A 22,568-nucleotide genomic window follows, 5' to 3' on the forward strand; every position below is an offset into this window, starting at 1 on the left:
CCTCTGGGGGCTGCCAAGTAGGGAGTCCCGGGCTTGGGGCTCCGCGGGCCGCTTGCAGGAGCAGCTGGCCTTGGCGCCCAGCGTGCCCGCGGAGGGGGCGCTGCTCGGTGGCTCTGCTGCGTAGCCAGTGAACACTTGGCACCGATGCCGGTCTTCTGGGCGAGGTGCCCAGAGCCCAGCCCCTCTCCGGGTCGCAACCCACTCTCGGCGCGCTCAGCCCCGCTTCACCGCTTCGGGGACACAAATAATTCGCAGGCGCAGGGGGTCGCTGGCATTTTCTTTCTCTCTCTCTCTCTCTTTCTTTCTCTCTCTCTTTCTTTCTTTCTTCCTTCCTTTCTTTTCTTTCTTTCTTTCTCTCTCTCTCTTTCTTTTTTTTTCTTTGTCGCTGGCATTTTCAACTTTTCCTGGGGTTTCCGCTCACTGTCTCTGACCCGAAAGTGCCCCAGACGGTTACAGAGGACGCATGGTTACGTGGCTTGCAACGCCTGTGGACAAGGAGGAGGGTGTGGAAGGGCCAAACCACCACGGAAGTTAGTTTTATTCATTTATGTAAAATAGCACTCCGATTCTTTTTGCACGGCCTGAAATATATGTGACCAGAGAAGTAATTAACAAAACGACGTCAGTTTCTGAAAACTGAGAATATTACTTAGATGATAAGGTGCAGCAACGCGGTGAATCTGCACAAACCTTGGAGAAAACCACCACGTGACTCTATGGGACCTCCCAGGTTTCTCTTGAGACTTCGCAGCTACTAACCTCTCCTTAAGGGAACTGCTGTTCTGACTTCATTCCCAGGGCTCGCTTTCACCCGGAGGACTCATTTTCGTTGCATGTAAAACGGAACAAGCCGGGAAGACAGGCAGGGAGAGCTGCTACTTTACGCTCCGTGCTTGCGATTGCAAAACCCCGCATTTAAACAACCCCAGGAAATGAGCGAAAAAGCCTCCCTCGCCTCCCCGTGCATACTCAACGGTTCTGGTTGCAAAAACAAAAACAAAAACAAAAAAAAACCCTTCACCTCTTGGGATTCCCAGTGTCCCATTAGTTGTTTTGTTTACACATAATTAGGTACGTAATGGAGAGAGAAACTAGAAGTTAAGGCGTTCCTTCAGGCTGCCCTGTAAAGTACGAAGTGAAATTCAAAGCAACCTCATGTTTATTTTCATCTTAACTTAGCAGTTAAAAAATTTTTTTTTTTGGTTAACGTCCAATCATCTTTGGTAAATTCACGCTGTTAACTCCGTTAGCACATCCATAAAGCAAGCAAAATGACACAGAAATCACATGACTTTTTATGCTTTTTATGTTTGTCAGGATGCAAGCTCAGTATTGAACACAGGTGTGTGTACACATATGCATATAGACATTTGTTCAACGTATACATATGCATGTATGCATATATATTAATATTTAAAAATTAATACTTATTTAAACCAGAAGCCAGTTAAAATAGTTAACAGGATATATATAGCCTGTGAATTTTTTGGTGAACTCATCTCTCCAAACATCTCATACTGTATACACACACACACATCCACACACACTCTCTCTCTCTCTCTATATATATATATGTACATATACATGGGTTAGTACTAATATGGTTTTTACTATGTGCCAGGCACTTAAAACTGTCAAATAATTTAGTCTTTTAACAATAATATGGCATAATTACTATCGATATCCCCATTTTACAAATAAGCAAACTGAGGTAGGGTTTCAGCAAATTGCCCAAACAGGCACCAGAGACTGAACTCTTAGCCACTAAACTATACTGCCTATATATGTTCCTAAGATAAAACTGACTATATTGACTATAAAATGTACTGATTATGTCTAGAGAGTTTTGAAACAGAAAGGATGATAATAGAAAACAGCATCCGGGTACGGTGTCTCAAACATATAATCCTAGCGCTTTGGGAGGCTGGGACAGGTGGATCATTTGAGCTCAGGAGTTCAAGACCAGCCTGGATAATATGATGAAACACCATCTCTACTAAAAATACAAAAATTAGCCAGGCATGGTGCTGCACACCTGTGGTCTCAGCTACCTGGGGGACTGAGGCAGGAGGATGACTTGAGCCCAGGAAGTCGAGGCTGCAGTGAGCTGAGGTGGTGCCACTACACTTCAGCCTGGGTTACAAAGTGAGACCCTATTTAAAGAAAAAGAAAAGGAAAATAGGATTAATGAGTATGTTGAGACAACAGGCTTAAACCAGAACATATCCTTGGGTGCTTTAGGAGTACGAATGCTAGATTCACACCACTTGGGTTTAAATCTTGGCTCCGTCACTGTGTGACCTTGGGCTAATTACTTAATTTATCTGAGCCATCCTGTTCTCAACTTTAACATGGAAGCATTAAATGTCATACCAACCACACAGGGAATTTATGAGAATTAAGAGGAATAATCTTAACATGTAATAAGTGCACAAAATGTTATTTTTTTGAAAGCGCTTTATCACAGATACTTTCCCACAATCTTAAGTTTAGATCGAGACCAATCATTTAAAATGAATGCCTAGTATTATTTACTTAAATCATGATGCAGTAACTCAGTCCTCCAACAATGGAATTTATGTTGTTTCCACTTTTTTTTTGCAATTATTCTTTTTTTTAAATTTTTTAGAGATAGGGTCCCACTCTGTCGCCCAGGCTGGAGTGCAATGACATGATCTCGGCTCACTGCAACCTCCGCCTCCTGGGTTCAAGCAATTCTCCTGCTTCAGCCTTCCGAGTAGCTGGGATTATAGGCATGTGCTACCATGTCCGGCTAATTTTTGTATTTTGGTACAGATGGGGTTTCTGCATGTTGGCCAGGCTGGTCTGGAACTCCTGACCTCAAGTGATCCACCCCCTTTGGCCACCCAAAGTGCTGGGATTACAGGTGTGAGCCACCACACCTGGCCTATTACTCTTTTTTTAACTTAACACTGGTCTTGAAGATCTTTCAATGTGAGTTCCCATAGATCTGCCTCATTCCTTTTAACAGCCTGTAGTATTTCATGAACTAGATGTAAACATTTCCTATTGACAGGAAATTGGTTTATTTCCAACTTTTTAATCCCATTCATTCATCCAGCAGGTATCTGTTCAGCACCCACTATGTCCCAGGCAGTGATCTAGCTACTGAGGACACAAGAGTGAATGACAAAATTCTCACTCATGAAATTTTCACGTTAGTTGGGAGAAACATGATGCAATGAAAATCTTCATATATATATTGTGTGTACATGTGGGAGTATTTTTGTAGGATAGATTTCTAATGCTGAAATTGCTGAGTAAAGGGAGAGAATTATGCATATTTTAAATTTTGATTTTTCCAAATTCCAGGTATTCCAAATGGCCTCCAAAATAGTTGTGCCATTTTACTCTCCCATCGTCAGTCTATCAGAGGGGATGTTTTCCTGCAATCTCTTCATTGCTGAGTATTTTCCACTTTTTTACTTAAGAGTAAAAGAGCATCTAATTGTTCCCTAAGTATAAGTGAGTCTAAGCATCTTGTATATGTTTATTTGTCATTTATTTTTTGTGTGTGATTTTCCTGTCCAGATACTTGATACTTTCTATTGAGTTGCTTATTTATTTCTTCTTATGGGAGCTGTTTATGTATTTTAGATAACATGCGCGTGCCTGCGCGCGCACACACACACACACACTCACTCTTACAACCACATCCCTGAAATCTTGACCTTGTGAACATGTCTTACTGGCAGCACCCTGGACTTGATCATTGCCTTAAGACTATTTCTTATTTTGATATTCTTTGAAAGACTAGGAATGACAGTTTTATTTTCAAACCCAACAAATCCTCACATGGAAATGTTTGCTCTTGATTCTGCTTTTAAAAAATAAAAAATTCTTTTCTCTCTTTCTTTCTGTACCTTATCAGAAACAGCTAAAAGAAGTGAGTTGGGCCAGGCAGTGTGGCTTATGCCTGTAATGCCAGCCCTTTGGGAGGCTGAGGTGGGCAGATCACTTAAGGTCAGGAGTGCAAGACCAGATTGGCCAACAGGCTGAAACCCTGTCTCTACTAAAAATACAAAATTAGCCGGGTGTTGTGGCATATGCCTATAATACCAGCTATTCTGAAGGCTGAGGTGGGAGAATTGCTTGAATTTGGGAGGAGGAGTTTGCAGTGAGCTGAGCTTGCACCACTGCTCTCCAGCCTGGGCAAGAGAGTGAGAGTCCGTTTTACTGAAAAACAAAACAAAACAGAAATAAGAGTTGGCACTTTCAACATTTTGCCTGGAAATCTCCTTACAAAACCTACAAGTTCATTAAGTATATTTTCTACTCTCTGTATTGTGACAGGTGGCAGTGTTAACAAATTTTCTACCAGGACATAATACGGGCTGCCTTTCTTCTCATTGCTAACAACAATTTCCCTCAAGTCCATCTTGCCTGCACTAACGGTTTCCTTTATACCTCTCCTCTCCTGCCTGCCACACAGTGCTAGTACTAATGCCACAGTATATTAGTAAGGGTCTCCAGAGAAACAAAATTTACATAACATAATATAAATATATTAATAGAAAGAGATTTTGAGAAATTGGCTTATATCATTGTGAAGGCTGGCAAGCCCCAAATCTGCTGGACAGGCCAGCAGCCTGGAGACTCAGGGAAGAGTTGATGTTGCAGCTGGAGTTCGGAGGCAGTCTCTGGCAGAATTCCCTTTTACTCCTAGGACTCCGTCTTTCTCTTAAGGCCTTCAACTGATTGGATGAGGCCCACCACACTATGAAGGGTAATGTGCTTCACACCAAGTCTCCTGTTTTAAAATCTAAAAAACACCTTCACATCACAACCAGGTGTGTTTGACCAAATATCTGGGTACCATGGCCTAGGCCAATTGACACTTAAAATTAATCATCACATACATATTTTAAGGTTTTGTTATGCAGCACCTCACTTCTTGGGATCACTTTCTGTTTTGGTTATCAGTTGCTGCATAATAAACAACCACCCTCAAATTTAGTGACTTAAAACAGCAATCATTTATTGTCTGTCATGATTTTGTGGTTTGACTGGGATCAGCTGAGTGGGCTGTTTCACTTGTTGTCAGGTGGGGGTGCAGGCATCTGCACAATTGTCTTGGCAGGAATGTCCAAGATGTCCCACTTACATGATGGCACCTGGGCTCGGCTGGGCTGGCAGGGCCTCCCTTGCTCTCTGTGCTGCCACAGGGCCTCTCTCTATCCATGTGGCCTCTCCACATGGTCTTTCCCTGGTGTAGTTGAATTTCTTCAAGGTTCTTAAACTTTCAAAAGTGGAGCCTGGCAGGCCCTCTCAAAGCTTCAGATCCACAACTGGCGCAGCTTCCCTTCCGCGGATTCCATAGATTAAAACAATCACCAGACCAGCCCAGATTCAAAAGAAGGAGAAACAAACTCCAACCCTTTGTGGAGGAAGTAACAAAAATGTTGTAGACAGCTTTTACCCTTCACGTTTGGATGTGGTAGCGTTTCCGTTTTCATTTTTTTCTGGTCTTTTGTCCCTCTGTTACACTTAGTGCTCTATTTTATTACCTTTTATCAATTAGCATTTAAGATGATAATAACCTAATACATGCCTCCTGGAATGCCTTCTTGAGCCTAGGGACTTTTGTTTAGAGATATATCTTGAGGATCTAGAATAGTGCCTGAAATATAATAGGCATTATATATTCAGTTGAATTAAATGAATGGTATCTAAGTCAGGGTATTAAAAATATATAACAAAAACAAAGTCATAATAAATATACCTCCCCAGTGAACTATTTAATACTATTACTCCCCAAACCCTCACTTTCTGTCTTGAGCACAGAAACTGTTAATTTTTTCCTTTGTGTAATAGCTCCTGAGTATTTCTTTATAGTTGTAGCACTTCATCTTCCTCACTGTCCCTTTTCCTTGGTTGTCATTTTCAAAAAATCTCTCACCCTCACAAAACTCACTTTCTGCCAGTTTTTTAGTGTGAGCAGGAGAGTACTGAAGCTTGTTCTTCGCATTACCAAGCTGATTACTTGAGTTGAACCAGGGGCATTACATGCAGAATATTCCTGAATAGATTACCCCTGGTTCTGCTGTCTCGAGGGCCACACACAGGAGCTACCTTCTGACCAAGATGGCCCTGGGCACATGAGACCTAGAAGACACATGGTCAAGACTCAACAAAGCATATGCTGACTGCCAGCCCTGACAGCATCTCGGTACTGTGGGAGGGAGCCCAGTGTCTGGGTGATAGTCAGGACCCAGGTGATGTTAGGGATGGGGTGGGGCCTACAGGAGGAAATGGAAAGCCAGCCCCTACGGGAAACTGGGCCTTTAGGAAGATATCCAGAGAGTGTAAGTTTAGTTCCACCAATCTCCTCGCCTTGGTGAAAACCAGCCCTCTCCATGGATGATGGTGATTGCAGGTATTGATGATAGCTGCAGACTGCCAGTGGTCTAGGCAAGCATTCAGGGATGGGAGCAGGCATTTCTGAGAACTCCCCTTATCCCTGCCCCAAGACAAGCTGTGGGCCCTGTGCGGAGGGACTATTTTATTCGCTTCTGCATCTCCAGTTGTCTAACACATTGCTCATCACCTTATAATCTCTTAGTAGAAGCTTGCTAAAATGAGCTGCCTTGAGTCCACATCATGCTGGTTGAACATAAATAGAAATAGTGGGAGACTTAGAGAAAATCCTTCTTCTGTCTTACCTTGTCTTCTAATGATCACTTCTGTGCCCACAATGACTACATTTTCTGATTCATGTTCATGTCAATTTCTTTTTGTTAATTTTCCTTCCTCTTCAAAATTTCTGGCGGGATTTCTCAGGAGCCAGTTCTCCATTTTTACTTCCCCATGCCTCTCATTTTAATGACCGTAGGATTTTCTCAGTGTCTACTCAGCAAAACTTGTTAATACAAAGTGTGCGAAATAGCAAATCTATGCAAACACTTAGCAAAGACTTAACTGTCTGCCTAGTGCTAGAGTGAGGCATGGGAGATTCACAAATGAAGAAACACAAGCATTGATTTCCAGGATCCTGCAGCGGGAGGTGCAGGGAGGACCAACCTGGGAACAGAGTGATGCAGCACCACATGATCTGTAATGACAAAGAAGCTTGTACGCAGCCAAGAGGTCACTGAGAAAGGAGCCATTGCTTCTGTGCTGTTAGCCCTGTGCTAGATTCTGCAGGGAGGTAAGAGATGTACCCCTATCAAACAAGAAAGACTGTGAATTACTGAACATGTTAGCGGAGTGCCAGCACCATGCCACGGAGATACAGAAGCATCCCATGTGGTGGGGCAGAGTCAGGAAGCACTTCATGAAAGAAATAGCATTTCAGGTTTTCCTTTAAAAGTAGAATTTCAAGAAGAGGGCACTCTGAAGAGTGTGTACTACCCTGTTGAGAGAACCCTGGGGATCAGATAAGATGCTACTGCCAGGGAAGATCAGCCAATTGATTGACCAAACCCTTAAACGTTTAGGGATCTTGGGGAGGATTTTGTTGGTGAGAGGGTATGGACTTCATCTTGGCCTGTCCACACCTGGACATTCTCAGCACAAAAGAGAGTATGAGGGTGACTGTTTTGCACAGGTCAGAATTCCAGCATGCTTTCCCCCTGGAGTGATGGGATGACCACCTGCTCAACATCAGTGTCCCCGGTGAGACCGTGAGATTCTTTAGAGTGCTGGAAAGCATCATGCTCACTTGTGTCTTCTCACTGCTTAGTGTTATGATTGAAGGCTTCCTTCAGTCCTACCTTTTGTTCTGGGGTTCTAAGAATCTTAGGTGCACCTGAGACAGATTGAATGTGGAAGGGACAGTGAAACAAGCCTCCAGGGTGTGGAGCCTGGGTGCTGCTGTGGTTACAAATGAGGAAGTGAGACCATAGGGCTGAGTTACCTATGGAAGTAAGGGTGGAGTGGAGTATTTATGCAAATTAGCTGATTGTGGAGGGCTTGGGGTGTTACCAGGAGAGCAGGGAAAATATAGCCAGGGAATAGAATCTTCTGGAAGCAAAGGCTATTTGGAAGCCTCCAGAGTGGGTAAAAAGGCTGAGTGGGAGACAACAGAGATATCAGGAGAGGGAGAGGAAGAGACCTGTTTCTGTGCCTTTTGGTCTCATGTTTTGCTTCAGACACCATTACAGGAATGTCAGTGGAGCCACTGCTCCAGACCCACACTCGCTCTTGTTCTGGTGCCATAATTAATAGGTGCAGGAAGTGGTGGTGTTTAGCCTGGAGAAAGTTTTTTTTTTAATCACAGTGAACACTCATGGCATCTCCACTTCCTCCTTTCCTCTTTATCTTCAAACTCTTGAAAAACAACTGGCAAATGTCAGTTTAGATATTTTGGAGGGAAAAAAGTTGAGAATCAATGTTTTTGGGTTTCCTGCAATGTACTGGAAACTACATAGTTGGTTCTTTGTAAACTTTCTCCTAATTCTGTCAGGAAAGTATTAGGATCCTCATCTTAGGGTTGGAGAAATGGACCCTGAGAGAGATTAAGTAATTTGGTGATAATGCTATAGTAAGGCTGGCTATGTAATTTATGGAGCCTAGTGCAGAATGAAAATGTGGGGATCAGTTTCAAAAAGCAGGAAACAGCTTTTCCTTTCTTCCAGGGTCTCTCCCTCCACCTGCCATGGTGGTGTTTGGGTGCTATTTAATGTTGGGCCCCCTTGGGCACTTGCAGGGACAGGGTGTCTGCTCCTTTTCCTGTAGACCTCAAAGGTGAGTCCTGAGGCTACAGGGTCACTGGCTGACTTTCAGGGAACCACAAAGCCTTGTCTTTGTACTTCAGGAAAGATTATGAATCTCTGCAGGTAAAGCAGCAGAATGCCATGTCCTCTCCTGGTTGCCAGGACATGTTCTTTGTGGTTTGATCTCACCTCTTCAACAATCACTTCTTAGAGCTGGGTCAGGAAGTATGCAGCATGCACCTGGCACTCCTAATACTGTGCCCATGGAGGGCATTGCTGATTGTTCAGAGCGTGTTGGATGAGCCTGGTTCAGCCTCAGAGTCTTCCACCCAGCGCACCATGGAGATGCTACCAGTTTGTTGGAGTTGTTCTGAGAGGCGACATTTCCTTGTGATTCTGCATTAGAATCATATTGTCAGCGTAAACAGGGAGACCTAAAACATTCTCCACCCCCAGGAAGATCCCATCATCACTCTCTGCACTTTCAGTCCCAGGAGCTTATGTTCAAAAAAATGACTGACTCATGAGTGTAGGTCCCCAAACAGAGGGGTGGCAGGATGAGGAGCCAGATGAAGAGGGTCAAGGGCCTGGGGCTGCTTGGCTTCGACAAATCTGTTGGGAGGTTGGGTGCATCCAAGTGTCCTCTGCTGATGAAGAACAGCCTTGTTGCAAGGGGGTAGGTGTGTGCTGTGTAAACACACATTGAATCAGAACCTCAAATAGTAAATAGATAAGAATAACAGTTGAATCTGCCCAGCTCATCACAATTTAAAATCATTTTTCAAAAAGGTAAGAGCCTGGCTTTCATAGCATACAGAGTCAACACACATCAAAGATTTATTTACTAATTTATGAAGGAATCAGCAAAACAATAAACTTAGGTCAAATAATATTTTGAGGCACTGAGTAGATATAAAACTGACTAATGTTTCTCAGGGCAATAAAAAGCCGTAAACTTTGGGGATTTCTTTTTTATGAGACAGAAATTATTTGTATGCTTAACAGGAAAGATCTCCAATCTACCATCTAACTTTGTAAAGTTTGAGTTATTAATCAATGGTAAATAGAAAAGACAAACAAAATATATGTTTTACCAGATAATTAAATAATTTTTGGTAAACCTGGCAAACAGTGCCCCAGTGTGACTCTGAGAAGACATGCTGCCCATCTTTTTGCCTTATTTTCACATTTTAGGTATTCTTGTAACATATTAATATACTAATGGGTTAATGGATCAGTGGGTTATCATTGGAATGAAATTGCAGGCTTTACAAGGAGAGGAAAAGGGACTTGGGCTAGCACGCTCAGCCTCCTCACCCTGTGATGCCCTGCCCTGCCTCAAGACTCTGCAGAGTTCTGATAAGCAAGAAGGCTGTCACCAGATGTACCCCCTAAACCTTGGACTTCTTAGCATCCATAACTGTAATGAATCAATTCATTTTTAGAACAAATTACCCATTTTCAGGTATTCTGCTATAAGCAACAGAAAGTGACTAAAACAGAAGGCTTTATTGGAAGGTGACATTTTAGCAAAGACCTAAGGAAAGAGGGAGAGCAAAACATAGAAATATCTGAGGAGAGCATCCTAGATAAAAGGAATGATATGTGCAAAGGCTTGAAAAGCAGCAAGCCAGCCAGTGTGTTCGGAGCTTTCTCTTATGGAAAATTTCAAAGATATGTAAAACTAGGGTGAATAATACAATTAACCCCTACTGACCCATTACCTGAGTTAACAGCTATCAACATTCTGATGTTCTTATTTCACCTATTTCCCACTTTAAAAAAAAGGGTACTCTAAAGCAAATTCCAGGCTTTATATAATTTTGTCTGTAAATCTTTTAGTCTGTTTCTCTAAATCTTTCAGTCTGTAAACCTTTCAGTCTGTATCTCTAAAAAGAACATTAAAAAACACAACTATCATGCCATCATCCTACCTGACACAACTGAGTAATTTTTCATACCATCCAATATTGACCATATGTTTAATTTTCCATGATTTTCTTTAAAATGTAGTTCAATAATTGATTTGTTCTAATCAAGATTTGCAGATTGCTTTAAAAAGATATGTATCTTAAATTTCTTTTAATTTACAACCATTTCCCTCCTCCATTTAAGAATGCATATTAATTTATTCAACAGACTGGGCAATTCATCTTCTAGAATTTCCCACCTTCTGGGTTTGGTCAATTACATCCCTTTATTATATGTCGACTGAGAGCTTGCCCAATCATAATTACTTAAACTAGCTGTTATACCCCCTCTTTCTGAAACGTTTCCTTTCCTTGAGTCTGTATACACTGTTGACTTCCAAATTTATGTCTCCAGCCCAGACCTCTCTCCAGTAGTGCTGCTTACCTTACTATTGTGTTTTTATAACTTTCTGACCTTTTTAGTATTAAATGCTAGAAAATATATCCATTTTGAGAAAGAGACAAATTATGAGCTCACATTGATAATTTCACTTCAAAATAAAGGGCACAAAGTTTTTATTTAACATTTTAATTTTATGCTTGTTTCTCTTTTACACTGAAAATCTTAGTTCCCAATGACATTAATACAATTATGTATTTACTTCCCATATATATGTTGTACCTAATTGCTTTATATATATGTGTGTGTATATATATACATACATACATATATATATATATATATATATATATAATTGCTAATGAAATGTCTACTGATGATATCAGTTTTCTCTATGGTTCTTTTGGTCTTTGGGGTACAGGATTTATCCCACTAGTAATGTGTAGTCAAAATACTATGTACCAGTTTCTGATGCCTTAATTAAAGAATCTCTCTGGCTGCTGCATTGAGAATAGATGGTAGCAGGACAAGGACATCAGCCTGGAAGCCATTTGTAAGCTCTTTAGTAATTCAGATAAGAGATGATCTTGGCTTGGATAGTAATGGATGATGTTGAAAAGTGGGTGGATTCTGGACACGTTTTGAAAGTAGATCCCATGTGATTTGCTATGGGCTTATATATGGAATGTGAGAAAAAAGAAGAAACAACAATGCTTCCAAAATTTGAGGGCAGAGGTACCAAAAAGATGAATTTCCATTTATCAGAGAGAGAAAGACTGTGGTGAAGCAAGTAAGAAAGGAAACAGCAGCTTGGCTTTGCACATTCAATAACCCTCCCTTATCTAAGGTTTCACTTTCTGCAGTTTCACTTACCCATGGCCAGTCATGGTCTGAAAATATTAAATGGAATATTCCAGAAATAAACAACTCACGAGTTTTAAATTGAGCACTCTTCTGAGTAGCGTGATGAAACCTCATGATGTCCTGCTCTCTTCTGCCCTGGATGTGAATTATCCCTTTGTCCAGCATATCCATGCTGCATATTTTACCTGCCTGTTACTTGTTTAAGCAAGTAGATGGCTACTTGCTTAGTAGCCATCTCAGTTATCAGATTGAAATGGCAGTACGTATACAAAGGGTTTAGTACTATCTGCAGTTTCAGGCATCACTGGGGGACTTGGAACATAACCCTGGCAGGTAAGGGAGACTACTGTTTTAGTGGAGACGTTGACCAGAAGACTGGTTCATATGAGTATGGGGGTCCTGGAGAGAAGTCTGGGCTGGAGATACAAATTTGGAAGTCAACAGTGTATACAGACACAAGGGAAGAAAACATTTCATAAAGAGTGGGTATAATCAGCTAGTTCAAATGATTCTGATTGGCCAAGTAAGGTGAAGACTGGAAATTGACCAGTGGATTGGTGACTTGACAAGGTCAGTTTGGGAGGAGTGGTACTGATGAAAGCCTATGTGAAACAAATTTAAGAAAAAAACAATTGAGAAGAGAGAGAAATTAGAGACTGTTGCATATAAACAACTCTTGCAAGGGGTTTTGCTGGCCAGGAAAACAGAAACAGAAATGAAGTAGGGGCTGGATGTTTTCCAAAACATGAAACTTAGTTTTCATAGAAAAAGAAAGTTTTTCTTTTTCTACTTATTCAATTTTGTGCACAATTTAATTAAGTTATATAAGTAAAAGCAACAAACAGGAACATTTTTATAAATAGAAAAATAAGGTAGATAGAAACAAAAATTCTTGGGTGTGCAAAAGAGTGGTTTATTAGCTGTGTACAAGACAGAAAACTTACTTTTATAGAGGGAATGAATAGTGTTGATTTAGTATAGTGAGTCAATTAAATAGTGAGTCAGTTAAATAGGTATCAGTTGAATTTTTTGAGGTATTAAGTGCATTTAGAATTGTCTAGGCATTCTTGCCATTAAAGGAAACTCTTAGAAATAGATCAGGTCAGGCCAGGCGCCTGTAATCCCAGCACTTTGAGAGGCCGAGGTGGGTGGATCACCTAAGATCAGGAGTTCCAAGACCAGCCTGACTAACATGCTAAAACCCCATCTCTGCTAAAAATACAAAAATTAGCTGGTTGTGGCAGGCACCTGTAATCCCAGCTACTCGGAAGGCTGAGGCAGGAGAATCGCTTGAACCTGGGAGGTGGAGGTTGCAGTGAGCTGAGATCATGCCATTGCACTCCAGTCTGGGTGACAGAGAAAGACTCCATCTCAAAAAAAAAAAAAAAAAAAAAAAGCAGAAGAAGAAGTAGATCAGGTCAAAAAACCACAAAGACAGTTTTCTGAAAGAAGAGGGTGGTGAAAAATATGTATGTAAGATGCTGAGAAAAAAACAAGAAACTTAACAGTAGGTGAAAACAAGAATTAGTTTTGTGTGTGTGTGGGGGTGTGTGTGTGTGTTTCACAGAAAGGGGCTGAAAGGGGAGGAATGGTAATATTCACAGAGTTTTATACTTGATCTTAATAGGGAGTAGGAGATTACCTTTTTTCAGCAAAATATTAGCAGTAAATGTCTATTCTGGAAAAAGGGGATAATAAGAATCTTGTTTTTAAAGACCAAAAATGGTGAAAACTGAGGTCAGAAATGTAAAGAGTAAATGTAGCAAAAGGCTAACATTCTTTTTTCCTCTAATAACTCTTTTTTTTAATTATAAAAGTAAAACATGCCCATTGTAGAACATTTAGATAAGTACAAAAATATAGAAAAGAATGTAAAATCACTTAAGCCCCAAAGTAGAATTCTAAATAGTGGAGAAAACCACAATTTAAAAAAATTAACAAGGAGATCCACAAAAGGAAGATATATACCTGCATAAATGGACAACCTCAGCGTAAGTATTCTTATAGATACAATTAAGTTTTTTTCTATTATGTGATATTTTTAAAAATTGCTAAGCTCAATTGTGTGCTTCCTGCTAGAATGCATCAAACATGGTGCATCCATATTGTAGACAGTTATTCTACATTTTTGGTCTTTGGATGTTTTGAAGCAATTAGCCAAGTTTGATCTGAAGAGACATTACCAATTTCTCAGGGCATATTTCTCCCTGGCCATGATCCATATTTGGCTTGATATTATCCAAATGTTCATTTTCTCTTATGACTATCAAGCAAATATTTTAAAGTTATTTGTGAATTTGGCACTTCATAGATGAAATATTGTGAAATTCATAATAAAATTGCTTCATTGATTATCTTGGTTCCTAGGAGAGATAGTTTATGAGTTAAATTGTCTGTAGCAGTGTCTAAGTTAGCAGTAATTAGATCTCCATGGGAATTCTTCAAGGGCAAAGAAGGACTGAAAACACCTTGTTGAAACTGAGAGAGATTTAAAACCACACACACATACACACACAAAGCCATTTAAGATTTAGTTATTCACGTTTTGGGGACCTGCTTTTATGTGTTAATACTTCTATATAACATTTTTTCAAAGGTACTTTTGAACCCCAGGATCTGAACATATCAATTTACCTCTGAAAACTGTAAACTTTGTGTTCCCCAGGTCTGGCTTTCTTCGTTTTTCCTGCTTGACGGAACTCCTTTTCCTCCTTCAATATCATCATATCCTCCTTCAGTATTTCTCAGTCAATCTCCTCTCAATTTTTCCTTTTTAAAACTGAAAATGTTAAATTATTAACATTTTAAACACACTGAAATGTTCATGGAATGGTAGTACAAATACCCATTTGCCCACCACATAGAGTTAACAGACAATAAAAGTTTGCCATATTTGTGTTAAATATTGCATATTGTTTCTAGTTTTAAAAGAAATAACATGTTACAAATAAAATCAAAATACCCTTCCTCCAATTTCCTTTTCTCCTGTCTCAGAGGCAAATACTGCTTCTTCTTTTTCTCGTATCTTTTTAGAAATATTCTTTGCATATATACACATATATCTGTATATTTTTCCACACATAGTATCTCTTCTGTGTCTTACTTTCTTTTCATTCTACCATGTATGTTGATGATCAGTGTAGCTATGCTTCATTCTAATAATTATTTAGATTTTTTTAATGAATTTACTATACTTTGGACTTGTATCTATGAACATTCAGATTGTTTTAAACCTTTGGCAACATTATAGACAATGCTGCAATGAAATCCTTCTGTATGTACACATGGGTGGATCTGTGTGTAAGATAGAATTCTGGAAGTAGAATTGCTAAGTTAAAGCATATGCTACTTTTAATTTTGAAAACATTGTCAAACTTCTCTTCACAAGGCAATTATCTTCTTGAGGCAATGAGAACTCCTATTTCCCCATACCCATACTACACAGAGTATCTTCCAATTTTCTGATTTTTATTTTTGCCAGTCTGATAAGGAGGGAATGTTACCTCAGTTTAATCTTTATTTGCATTTACTATGTATTTTTGTCCTGTAGAGTGAACTTTACTTTTCTAGCTAACAATATATTTTAGTGATTTTAATGACATCACTTTTGAGATTTACCCATGCTAATATATAAACTCTAGTTCATCAGTTTTAGTGCTACATAGTATCCTATTGAATGACCATACAACTCATTTATTTATTATTATCTATTTATAAATTAGTCCATTATCTTTTTTTCAGTTTTTGCTGGCATAAACAATGCTAAAACATACACGTCTACTTGTGCATATGATTTTTTCCCAGTGTGTTTAACAGAAAGACTAAGGTGGAATGACTAAGTTTGTGAGGTGTGCCATCTTCACCTTACTGGGAGTGTTAGTGTGCTGCAGCTGCCATGATAAAGTACAACAAGCCGGGTGGCCTCAACAACAGCAGTGTACTGTCTCACAGTTCTGTAGGCTGGAAGTCTAAAATCAAGGTGTCAGAAGAGTTGGTGCCTTCTGAAGGCTGTGAGAGATAATCTGCTCCATGCCCTCCTCCGAGCTGCTAGTAACCTCAGGCATTCCTTGTCTTGTTGATGGTGTTGTGCCAGTGTCTTCATATTGTCTTCTCTCTGTGTTTGTCTCTATGTCCAAATTTCCCCTTTTTATAAGGACCCAGTCGTATGGGATTAAGTTCACCCTAATGACCTCAATTTAACTTGATCATCTGGAAAACCTTATTTCCAAATAAGGTCATATTCTGAGGTACTGGGGGTTACGATTTTAACATTCTTTGGGTGGATAAAATTCAACAGATAACAGCAGGTGTACCAATTTAAGATGCTTTTGGCTGCAAGTCATAGAACACTCAACTGAAAAGGTTTAAAGTATATTTTAAATTTTAAACAAATGTTTTCTAGAGATGAGGTCTGACTCTGTTGCCCAGGCTGGTCTCAACCTCCTGGCCTCAAGCAATCCTCCCATCTTGACCTCCCAAAGTGCTGGAATTACAGGCATGAGCCATAGTGCCTGGCCACTTTAAAATATATTTGACACATACAATAAGACATCCAAAAGTAGGGTGGTCAAAGGGTTGGTTCAGCAGCTCAGTGATGGCTGAGGCTCTTTCCTTCCACTCTTCCATCTCCCTGGGGTGGGTTTCAGCTTTTTGTCACAAGGTTGCTGCATTATGTCCTCATATACCTGGAACAGAAGGCAGGGAGAAGGGCAAGAACACACCCTCATTTCAAGTCTCTTTTCATCCCCAAATAACACATTTCCCAGCAGCCCTCTCAACCCTCTCTAGGCTTCTCCTTAAATTTCCCTGGCCAGAACCAAGCCACACGGTTACCTGAAACTATAAAAGAGGCTTGAGAAGTGAGAATTTGATATTTTGAATCATAATAGGAGATATACTTTCCCGATAGGAAGAAGGGTGAAAGAAATCTAGAGTAGGGAACCAACTGTGTCTGCCACATTGCATATGGCCAGACGGTCACCAGAATTGTTGTATCACTTTATTTTCACAAAAGCGGTATAAAGTCCTCATTGCTATTCATCCTCCTCATCATTTGGAATTCTCAAATTAAAAAAAAAATTGCTCATTTCTTTGTTTTATTTTTTTGCTTCCCTGATCATTAACACAAGTGATTATCTTTTTATGTATTTCTGGTTTCTTCTATGAAAAGCCTATTTTCTTTTCCTTTCTCTTATATTGAATTGTCTCTTTATACATTCAGGATTCCAATCTTCTGTCACTTATGTGGATTTCAAATTTAGTCTCCCAGTCTATGGCTTAACTCTTGACTCTATTGATCATGTTCCTTATCTTATTAAAGATTTAAATTTGATGAAATTTATGTTTTCTTTTATGGTTGTGCCTTTTGTATCTTATTTAAGAACTGATTAGCCGGGAGAGGTGGCTCACACCTGTAATCCCAGCACTTTGGGAGGCCGAGGCGGGTGGATCACGAGGTCAAGAGATCGAGACCATCCTGGTCAACATGGTGAAATCCCGTCTCTACTAAAAATACAAAAAATTAGCTGGGCACGGTGGCGCATGCCTGTAATCCCAGCTACTCAGGAGACTGAGGCAGGAGAATTGCCTGAACCCAGGAGGCGGAGGTTACAGTGAGCCGAGATCACGCCATTGCACTCCAGCCTGGGTAACAAGAGCGAAACTCCGTCTCAAAAAAAAAAAAAACTGATTAATGTGAGATCACAAAAGGGTCAAATATATTCTAAAAATGTTAAACTTTTCTTTTCTTAGTTAGATCTTTTATCCACTTGGAATTTTTCTTTGTGTGTGGTGAAATTAGGAAGCCCATTTCATTTCTCCCCAGATGGATAGTCAGTTGTGTGAGTGCTGTTTATCAAATAATCCATCCTTTATCAAGGGATTAATGATGCCACTTCTGTTGCATATTGGGTTTCTTTATGTATGTCGGTTTGTTTCTGTACTATCTAATGTGTTTTATGGTCTGTTTGTCACTATACCACTGCCACGTTGTTTAGATTACTGATGCTTTGATATCCAGTAGAGATGGTCTGCTTTCTGTTACTGGAGACAAATTTATATTTTTAAGAAATTTATATAAATGGAATACATACTATGTACTCTTTTGTGTCTTATTTATATGTCTTTGTCACGATGTTTTTGTGATTCATCCATGTTGTTGGATGTATTAATAGCTTGTTCCTCTTTATTAGTGGGTCTATTGTGTGCATATATCACAAGTTGTTTATCTATTTACCTGTTGATAGACACTTGGCTTGTATTCCCTTTTTGGATATGATGAATATAGGTTCTATGAACATTAGTGTACAAGTTATTATATGGATATACTGTCAGAGAAGGAGCACTGTCATCTTGGACAAACACCACCACTGTAAGTTCCAGCTCCCTTTCTAGCCTCATGCATTTCAAGGAAATCACTTCTCTTCTAACTACAAGCAGCCAAAAAGAGAAGACAGTAAAACACAGATAAAACAGCTTGGGCACAGAGGGAGGTGGAAGAAAAGTCTCTTGGGTAACTGGCAAACTTCACTCTCATACAATGGGCCTCAGTAAAACAGTAGACCTTAATAAGCACATTCCTTTCCCTTCAGGTGCACTAAAATAGGAAAGCTAAAAGCAGACCTCAGGGGGTATGCCTGCAGCTGTAGAAAAATGTGTAAAAACAGACACACAACTCTCCCTCCCAAAAAAATACAAACACACACACACACACACACACACACACACAAAAACCCCACAAAAGGAGTCCAAGCCTCTAATAAACTCCCACACTAAATCCTTAAAAACTCTTAGTCTGTAAAAGAATGTGCCTCCAACCTAACTTGGCCAAAAGCTCCTCTCAAGTTTGTTTTCTCTGAAATAAACTCATCTTAACTGGCAAGCCACCTTTCATGTTTCTTTCCTCTTTCTTTAACTCTTACACATACTGTTTTATCTCTCTTGAGTGAACACCCAGAAATAGACTAGCTGAGACATATGGCAGATAAGTTGATTAACTTTTTGAGAAATCACCAAACTGTTTTATAAGGCAATTGTTTTATATGTATAGCATCAGTGTGTGCATATTCTAGTTGTTCTACACCCTTGTTAACATTTGGTATTGTCAGACTTTTAAATTTTAGCAATTTAAAAATTTGTAGTATTATTTTATGCTGGTTGTAGTTTGCATTTACCCTGTGACTAATGATGCTGAGGATCATCTCACAGGCTTATTGAAGTATATGTTCAAATCTTTTGCCCTTCTTTAAAAATTAGGGGTTTTTTTTTTTTTGTACAAATACTTGAAAATTAAACAACATACTCCAGAATGACCAATGGCTCAATGACTAAATTAAGAAAAATAAAAAAAACTTATTGAAAACATGTCTAATGAATAAAAATTGATACACAACATACCAACATCTATGGAACACAGTAAAAGCAGTACTAGGAGGCAAGTTCATAGTAATGATTACCTACATCAAAAAAGTAGAAAGATTTAAAACAACCCACTTAACAGTGAATCTCAGGAAACTGCAAAAAAAAAAAAAAAAAAAAAAAGAAAAAAACAAAAACAAAAAAAAACAATGAAGCAAAACCCCCAAACTCCAAATTAGTAGAAGGAAGTAAATAATAAAGATCAGAATAGAAATAAATAAAATAGGTTGGAAAAGTGACATAAAAGATCAACAAAATGAAAAGTTGTTTTTCAAAAATAAATGGACTAAGCATTACCTAGACTAAGAAAAAAGAAGGAAGACCCAAATAAGTGAAAAAGGGGATGTTACAATTGATACACAAAAATACAAAGGATCATAAGAGACTATTATGAACACCAACAAATTGGAAAACCCAGAGGAGATGGATAAATGTCTGGACAACTACAACCTACCAAGATTGAACCAGGAAAAAATACAAAATCTGAACAGACCAATAACAAGCTTTGAGGAACCTCAACAATAATGTTTATTAACAATAAAAAGTTTCCCAATTAAAAAAAAAAAAAACCTCAGGACTGGATGACTTTACTACTAAATTCTACCAACTTTTAACACCATTTCCTCTCAAACTATTCCAAAAAATTGAAGGAAAGAGAATTCTTCCAAACTTATTCTATAAGGCCAGAATTAGCCTGATACAAAAACCAAACAAGGATACAACAACAAAAGAATATTGCAGGCCAGTATCCCTGATGAACACAAATGGAAAGTTCCTCAACAAAATACTAGCAAACTGAATCCAACAGCACATTAAAAAGATTATTTACTATAGCCAGGAGGGATTTATTCCAGAGATGCAAGTGTGGTTCAACATATGCAAATCAATAAACATAATACATCCCATCAACAGAATGAAGGACAAATATCATATGATCACCACAATAGATGCAGAAAAACATTTGACAAGATTCAACATCCCTCCATGATAAAAACTTCCAAAAAATTAGGTTTAGAAGAAGGAACACACTTCATCTTAATAAAGGCCATATATGACAAATCCACAGCTAACATTGTACTGAACAGGATAATGTTGGAAGTTTTTTCTCTGAAAACTGGAACGGGACAAGAATGCTTACCCTCACTACTCTTATTCCACAGTACTTAGTACTGTTCTAACCAGAGCAATTAGGCAAGAGAAAGAAATAAAAGATATTCACATTTGGAAGGAGTAAGTAAAATTGACCATGTTTGCAGATGATGTTACCTTATATGTAGAAAAATCTAAAGACTCCACCAAAAAACTCTTAGAATTCATATACAAATTCAGTAAGGCTGTGAGATACAAAATCAACATGTAAAAATGAGTAGCGTTTCTATACACCAATAATAAACTATCTATAAAAGAAATAAAAAATGGAACCCAACTTACAATAGCTATAAAAAAATAACCACCCACCTAGGAGTAAATTTAACCAAAGAGGTAAAAGATCTCTAGAATAAAAGCTACAGAACTCTAATAAAATAAATTAAAGAGGATATAAAAATTGGATAGATATCCCATGTTCATGGATTGGAGAAATTAATACTGTTAAGATTCCATGCTACCCAAAGCAATCTACAGATTCAATGCAATCCCTATAGAATTTTCAATGACATTTTTCACAGAAATAGAAAAAAATTATTAAATTTGTCAGGAACCATAAAAGACCCCAAATAGCCAAAGCAATTGTTTTATTTTATTTTATTTTATTTTTGAGACAGAATCTCCCTCTGTCACTCAGGCTGGAGTGCAGTGGCATGATCTCAGCTCACTATAATCCCTGCCTCCTGGGTTCAAGTGAGTCTCCTGCTTCAACCACCTCAGTAGCTGGAATTACAGGCATGCATTACCATGCCCTATTTTTAGTAGAGATAGTGTTTCACCATGTTGGCCAGGCTGGTCTCAAACTCCTGACCTCAAGTGATCCACCAGCCTCAGCCTCCCAAAGTGCTGGTATTACAGGCATGACCCACTGCTCCTGGCCAAGTCAAAGCAGTTCTGAGCAAAAAGAACTAGAGGGATCACATTACTTTACTTTACAATATACTATAAGGCCATAGTAAAACAGCTATGTATTGGCATTAAAACAGACACATAAACCACTGGAACAGGATGGAGAACCCAGAAGTAACTTCATGTATTTATAGCCAACTGATTTTCTACAACAGTACCAAAAACATAAGCTGAAAAAAGGGCACCCTTTTCAATAAATGTTGTTGGGGAAACTGGATATTCATATGTAGAAGAATGAAACTAGAGCCCCATCTATCATAATATACAATAAGCAACTCAGAATGAGTCAAAGACTTAAATGTAAGACCCAAAATTATGGAACTACTAAGAGAAAACATAAGGGAAATGTTCTGAGCAAAGATTTTATGGATAAGACCGCCAAAACATAGGCAACAAAGGCAAAAATAGACTAATGGAACTATATCAAACTAAAAGTTTCTGTGCAGCAAAGGAACAATCAACAGAGTGGTGTGACAAATTACAGAATGGGAGAAAATATTTGCAAATGGTTTCTCTGACAAAGAATTAATATCCGGAATATATGAGGTACTTAAACAACAGCAAAAAGTCAAATAATCTGATTTTTAAAATGGGCAATTGATCTGAACAGACATTTCTCAAAAGAAGACATCAAATGGCCACTAAGTATTTGAAACAATGCTCTATGTGAGTAATGATTAGGGAAATGCAAATCAAAATCACAGTGAAATATAATCTCACCCCAGCTAGAATGGCTATTATCAAAAAGGGGAAAAAATAACAAACCTCGCAAGGATGCAGATAAAAGGAAACTTAAAAAATATTTCAGCTTTTACTTTAGATTTGGGGGTTCATGTGCAGGTCTGTTACAAGGGTATATTGCATGACAGTGAAGCTTCGGAGTGTGATTGAACCTACCCCCCAAGTAGTGAGCATAGTATCCAACAGGTGGTTTTACAACCCTTCCAGTACCCAACAGGTGGTTTTGCAAGCTTCCTTCCCTTCCCTCCCTCCTTTTATAATCCCCACTGTCTATCATTCCCGTTTTTCATGTCCATATGTACCTAATGTTTAGCTCACACTTATAAGTGAGAAAATGTAGTATTTGGTTTTCTGTTTCTGTGTTAACTTGCTTAGAATAATGGCCTCCAGCTGCATTCATGTTGCTGCAAAAGACACGATTTCATTCTTCTTTTTAAGGTACATTCCATGGTGCATATGTACCACCACATTTTCTTTATGCAATCTACCATTGATGGGCACCTGGGT

At 38.9% G+C, this 22,568-nt stretch overlaps 1 protein-coding gene across 2 annotated transcripts in view; it reads left to right on the top strand.

Annotated features, from left to right (window-relative positions):
* The window catches only part of CD38 (CD38 molecule), a 68,179-nt gene that overhangs the window by 507 nt on the left and 45,104 nt on the right, over positions 1 to 22,568 (top strand). The gene's annotated exons all lie outside the window — the stretch shown is intronic.

This window comes from Aotus nancymaae, unplaced genomic scaffold (genome assembly GCF_030222135.1).
Source record: "Aotus nancymaae isolate 86718 unplaced genomic scaffold, 86718_ANA_hifiasm-v0.15.2.pri h1tg000006l, whole genome shotgun sequence".
In the NCBI taxonomy this organism is placed as follows: domain Eukaryota; kingdom Metazoa; phylum Chordata; class Mammalia; order Primates; family Aotidae; genus Aotus; species Aotus nancymaae.